At 36.9% G+C, this 6,851-nt stretch overlaps 1 long non-coding RNA gene and 1 pseudogene across 1 annotated transcript; both read right to left on the bottom strand.

The window, feature by feature from the left end:
* Window positions 1-4,401: 4,401 nt before the first annotated feature.
* On the bottom strand, window positions 4,402-5,170 carry LOC115684184 (uncharacterized). The gene is made up of 2 exons (XR_004006104.2): window positions 4,922-5,170; window positions 4,402-4,822 (listed from the first exon to the last, which is right to left on the bottom strand). It is a non-coding gene; the product is annotated as an uncharacterized LOC115684184 (long non-coding RNA).
* A 257-nt stretch (window positions 5,171-5,427) lies between these two features.
* Window positions 5,428-6,304, bottom strand: LOC115684183 (zinc finger CCCH domain-containing protein 48-like; annotated as a pseudogene).
* Between the last annotated feature and the right edge of the window lie 547 nt (window positions 6,305-6,851).

Here is a 6,851-nt window from a genome sequence, read left to right as displayed (position 1 = left end):
ACATAAACAGCACAACATCTCAACCAAGGAGATTCGCGTACTTACCTCGGGTCCTGCCGCACCTGCACTTTCCGGGTCAGTTTATACTACCAATCAATCAAGACACAGACAGTCAGGAGGTACATTTAGCACACGAGGTCACCCTACTAGCTACCCAAGGTCATCGCTCCTTATCACTTCAGGCTTCGACCTAATTGGATCGAGCTGACCTTGCTCTGATACCAAATCAAACGTGGATGTCACTCCCCGAACCCTACGAGCGCGCGATCATCCCTCCGAGGTCGATTCAAGTGCGACGTCCTAGGACGCGTCGCCGATCCAACGCCCAACACAGAGATTAAAGCACACGCGGAAACGATACAATACCCGAACAATTTTAAACCACATAACCAAGGATAGCCATACAACAAACAACATGAACAAATATACACTTGCATTGATAATGGGTAAACATATACACTATCCATTTACAGCCCACGCTCAAAAATCAAAAGCGAATCAACAGCCACCAACGTCAAAAGGGGGTACGTGGCTCGGCGGTCAAGCATTATATCTAACCGGGGCACCTCCCAAAACGTATCGGTACGCCTGCCATCCTCAAGGCCGGGGGTCTGAAAAGTTGGGTTAAAACAACAGTGAGAATAAATCTCAGCGAGTAGGTTCCTTAAACCTAAGCTAGGCTAACATGCACCTCCTGACGAGCACTAAACAATCACATACAATGTTACAATGATCAGTTCCGGACGAGACTCACTAAAACGAAATGAGAAATAATCATCTATTTTATTAATCCCGGAAGTGGGTCGAATTCAAGACGTTACAATGTTACTCTTTCAGTTTCTAAACTCACTAACCTAACAATGGCCGGTTTACTTCTCTTTCTTGTTCTTCTATTGATTGCCTCAAGCGGGGGCCATTCGGTCTTGGTCGACACCATGGTCGGCCAAGACGGGACAGGAACTTCACAACCATTAACAATGCGGTCGTGAAAGCTCCGAACAATATCAACATCATGAAGGGGTACTTCATGATACGGGTTTTTTGTTTTTAAATTAATACCACAAAAAACCTCAAACTGGTACACCTGTGACAAAGTTATCATAAACTAATTTTTTGACCATCAATAACTCCAAACTGGTACATTTGTGACAAATTTACCCCAAGCTAATTTTTTGACCACCAACAATCTTAAACTGGTACACCTGTGACAAATTTACCCTCCGTTAGTTTCCACTAAATTGAATTAATAGCATGAAAGAACCACAAACCGGTACACATGTGATAGACGGAGAGTAAAATCCCAAATTGATATATCTGTCAATTGTCACGTGTTATCTAACTCAACAATCTGACTGTAAAAGTTAATGGAAACTAAAGGAGGGTAAATTTGTAACGGGTGTATCAGTTTGGGATTTTTTGTGGTAAAAAAATTATTTTGAGGCAAATTGGTCACAAGTGTACTGGTTTGGGGTTTTTCGTGATATTAACCATTTTTTTTGTCAGAACTTCCGGATATATGTGACCACCGGTGTTTATGAGTATGTGTTAATTGTTGAGAACAAGAAATATCTCATGATCGGAGATGGCATCAATTGTTCAAAGATTTAATCAATAAAGAAGAGATAATCTCTAACTTAGTCGTTTAAAGATTGAACGAAAGTGACATTTGAAGAATATGACATAAAAATTCAGAATTTCCACATACTCTAAGATAAAACAAAATCAAATTTGTGAAGAAGCTAATAACATTCAAAATTGCGTTCTTTTTTTAATTTTTTCTCGATACATCCATATAGCAAAACTTTCAGTTTAGAACTTTCAAGCTACATTTGCGCAGTTTATAACTTTTTTCATCGGCATTATTTAACATTAAATGATGTTCGGCAGAATTTCATAAGCTCTAATGAAGTCCATGTCTCTGTTTCTTCTTGCTAGCTGATTTCCACACATGAAGATGACCAATTTCTGGATTTTCTATGGCACGTTATGGCCTCATTCTGTTGAAGCGCTCGTGGTCGGGCAGTTTCCTTCTCCTGTTCATCTTTTATTTATGTAATAGATTTGACATTAGTCGGGCTATGTGATGTGAATATGTTTTCCTCATAGCGAGTATGAAGAATATGCAATTGCATTTCTATAAATGGGACACAAATAGAATTTTGAAGTATTGTTTACCCTTCATTGATTTCTATTTGAAATTTGTTAATGAGTGTCAAGAGGCACTTGTATATTTTGATGATTAAACTCTTTTGTAACATGTCTGACAAAAAAAAAACTCTTTTGTAGCATGGAAGTTTATCTCAAATTTCAATAGGTTTTTAACTTGAAATGATATTTATATTTTGACAATAAAACCCAAATATGATTTTTTTTAGTTGATTGCAACACAAAGCATATAAAAAAGCTACTTATTACTTTTATTATGAACTATTCTTCAAATTTTGAAAATAAAAACAATTATTTAAGCGTAAAAATATCATATACAAATATCACTAGTTTTCTATTTTGAAAGGTGCCCAGTGTTTCGTATTAAATAAAAAACCAATATATGAATTTCATAACATGTATAAAAATGAGTGGTAAGACCCTAAACAGCAATTTGTTTGAGGAAGTCATCCATTTGCATGAAGGCACAATAGGAGGAAGAGTTCATGAATTCGCTCATCTTCTCATATTTTCATCCTTCCATAAGGTCTGTAATAAACATTAGGTTAAAGCCAGGAAAGTATTTGCTCTTGTGATCGCCATGCGGCAATTCACTTTGTCTCTGTGCCTTGCCATCCAATAAACATTGCCTCACTTTACTTCTATGATTATCTCGTGGCAAGATCACACGGCATAGTTTTGCCACGTGTCTCAAGCTCGATGAATAAACTTTGGTTTTGGATTTGTTTTCTCCTGACTTTTTTCTTTATTGAGTTTGAATTTCAAATAACAAAATTGTTGAAACAAAAGCATCTCAAATATATTCTCCCATATTTATCTCTTTCAACTTTTTTCTCTCATTGTTTTTAAACTTGAAAAAAAATTAAAAAGAGAAAAGATATTTTGAAAATTACTTCTATTATCCTTTCGAGAGGTTTATCTTTTTTGATTTCTATCTCTAATTAATTTTAAATTTGACAATATGGTATATAAGTATATTGTCATTCATAACTTATTTTGGTAATTATAGATTTAGTTAGAAGGAGAAGTATATCTTGTTGGATAAATAAGATGTATATTTCGAAGTATAATATATTTTAACATGTGATAAATACACAATTTAAAATAATATTAATGTAATTCGAAGGATAGCTTATGTTGTGAAATTTTATTCTCTAACTATAATATTTAATTAATAATAATTTATCAGAAAAAGAAGTTCAAATTAACTTACTTGAAACATGCATATTGACATTTCATTCGATTTTAGGTGCTCTTGAAATCCACTTGATTTAAATATATCTAACATCCTTTAAAGCAAATCTATTCAGTAAAAAATATTTGACCACAAAAAAGTAAAAAATAAAAAGTGTATGTATATTGATTTAAAGTACACGTAATTTGAAATTTATTCAACAAAATAAGAGAGAACTCAATAAGGTTTAATATATAAGTTTGTTGTTTGATAAATATTTTAAATACAGCAACTCAAGTAAAATTTATGCAATGGACAAAAGGAGATGATCTCGAGTGTTAATTTAGCAATTCAAAAGATTGAACAAAAATGACATTTAAACAATACGACGCTTAAATAAGGAAATCAACATACTCTAGACTAAAACAAAATTAAATTTGTGAAGAAGAAGCTGATAATTACAATCTTGTTTTCTAATTTTTTTCCAATACATGCGTTGAGCAAATTTTTAAATTTAAACTTTCAAGCCGCTTGTGTCCAATTCATAAATTTTTAGTCTGATTTGTTCTATCCCCAATGGGTTACAACCCCAAATTACATTAACACATACGCGAAAATACGTGTAAAATACATTATCAATATAAGTTAACTAGTTATTGTCCTTATGTAAATTCTACAAATTTTCACATCTCCACACTCCTTTGAAATCGCTTTGCAGAGCTTATCTACTCTCATAATTGCTCAGTGGGCAGGATCGGGAGACTCTCAGACCTAGTTTGGATTGACACCTTTGAAGATGGAGCTTATTATTATTAGTTGTAATCTATAAGATATATTCATTGGAATTGTAGTAAGTAATGTATCAGTTTTCATTCCACATTCAAAAGTACATGGATTGTCATTCTCATTGAACAATTTTTATCCATACAGTGGTCAGCCAATTTTGAAGTGCCGTTTATTCATGATAAATTATTAGAGCTTCTATTTTATTTCGCGTTTTCAGTAATAAAACTTAAAGAAGAAAGGTTTCCATTTGACAACTTTCTATGGATTTGCCCAAGTTGAATAGCAAAAGGCATATCAATTACTAATGGTGAATCATATACAAGTCCAACCGTTGCTGTCAAAAAAATAATGTCTGTACAAAAACGATAGAGCCCAAAAATTGGGATTGCGGCGCAGACGGTAGTAGTTACAGCCATCCGGTTTCTTGCTCTAAATCACAATCTCAGTTGCGCCGGGGCATAGATAACAATGTCTTCCTTGTGAAATTTGAACTCCAACGTCCATATCTTGATTCTCTCTTCTACTTAGCATGACTCCATCGAATGAGGAAGCTGCTCTTTTTGGCTCTTCGGAGAATCCAATCATTTCCAAACGGTAAGAATCCCCGCGGCATCTCCCATGAAGAATAGGCCTCCGGGAGCCGTCTCAAGAGTCCTCACTTCTCGTCTTGAGAATATCTTGCCCCTTTCAGTGAACCTGGAGTTAGATGCACGAAGTCAGCCCAGCAGAAGAAGAGAACGGTCTTCAGTGAGAGACAAGGACGTCAAACCAATTAGAGAAATGATTTGGACTTACGATGGGAGCTCGCACAAGCGAACAGTGTTGTCATTGCATCCGCAGAGAAGGACCGGCTTACCACGTGCATCCATCAGCCCTGACAGTGCAAGAATACCCTATGCAGGACAAAATGATATTCGCAACATCAACATATGATATTACGTCACTTTCGTGAGACTAGGAGCATGGTAAGAAACTAACAAAGCACTGACAGGTGGAAGAAGAAAATTTATGTCTTCTCCACATAGAGCAAGCACATGGAAGGTACTTGACAGTGTGGCTATATTACAAAGTTTCAATCCACATTATCCATATAGTTACATTTAGCCGCGGAAATAAAACCGAAAAGAATTAAGACAGGATCTTCGAGATCTAAGATTGTAAAAAAGGTTGTCCATGCACTTTGCACATATGAAGTCAATAAAAGAAAACACAATTTCACCTTTATTGTCTATACTTTTTCCTATAGTACCATCATCAACCACAAAATAACATAATCCACACAAGTTCAAAAAAAAAAAAATTTAGCACGCAACATGCATGGTCCTCATGATGGTATAGGCGACTTCCGAGCTGCCTCCTTCAGTGGCAATCCCCCAGACCTTAACTGTCTGATCCAACGAACAGGATATCAAGTACTCGTCCCAGCAAAGAAGCAACCTCACCACATCAGTGTGTCCAACAAGTTCCTGAACCTACTCCAGAGTGTTCAAGTCCCACACCTGCGGAAGAGAAAAACAGAAAGATGTGACGGGTCAGGACGATACCACAGTGGAGCGGGGCCAAAAAATACAGAGAGGACGTAGCAAACCAATAGAAGTGACGCAAAAGAAAACATAAACTACAGGGGCCAAGTCATGCCTTCCCAAGGACACACGACTAGATATAATCATGGGGAGAGACATCTAAGACAACCAGCTTACCCTTACAGTCCGGTCAATGGAACCTGAATACAACCGGTCGCGCCCAATAGTTAATGATACCACGCCCCGAGTGTGACCCATGAGAGGCGCAGCCATCTGAAAAGGAGCAGCCTCACTACCTCCTTTCCACACCAAGATAGCGCCATCCTAGAAGCAAAGTTCATTCAGTATAATCATAGAAAGCCAATATAATTCATCACAAGTATCAACAGAATGAGGCAGTCAGTGATCATATGGATGTTGACTTACGTGGGCCACACTTAAAGAAGCAGAGAAGAATTTCAGATCTAAACCAAAAATCCACTCTCACACTCAGCATAAACTTTTATATCACATATGCTGCTAATTCACGAAGGAACGAGATTCTAAAGAAACAGACTAGACAAAATTCCAGCAGATAAATCACCTAAATTGACATATTATTCCTTCTAATAATAAATTACCTGCGCTCCGGCAAAAAGCATGTTCTTAGCAAATTCCATAGTGTTGCGGAAGCCAAGCGATCGAACAATAAAATTGACAGAATAAGAAAATAAATCGGACACCAGATTTACGTGGTTCGGTCGTAGTGACCTACATCCACGGGAGAGCAGTACGGAATTCACTATAGATCAAGCGGTACAACGGAGATTACAAGCACACCTCGAGTCACTCAAACACTCTCGGTGTTTCCCAAGCCTCAATTACACCCAACAACTCACGCAAGTTTAGCCCCCACCAATTCCTCACGAAATAATCTCTCAATCTCACAAAAGAATTGTACACAAATCTTAACACAAGATTTAATCGCTACGAACACTTGAGCTCTTGGTGTAATTTCACGAACAAAATCCTAGTGAGATAAACCTACGCCAAGCACTCGACGTCAACCGCGGCGTTTCAAGACTTCTCTGCACTAAAAGCATCCCCTGACCATGAACATATATATCAGGAAGCCCCATGTTGGTCAACAAACGAAGTCCACGCGGATTAGGATCAAGAAACAAATCCAGCCATGCTTTTCTTTTCCTTTTATTTTATTTCTT

The sequence above is a fragment of the Syzygium oleosum genome, unplaced genomic scaffold, assembly GCF_021117445.2.
Source record: "Syzygium oleosum isolate NSW1041296 unplaced genomic scaffold, Sole_v2.1 Sole_v2.40, whole genome shotgun sequence".
NCBI classification, from domain to species: Eukaryota; Viridiplantae; Streptophyta; class Magnoliopsida; order Myrtales; family Myrtaceae; genus Syzygium; species Syzygium oleosum.
The sequence above is the reverse complement of the archived record's forward strand: the minus strand, read 5'-3'. Positions and strand labels throughout refer to the sequence as shown.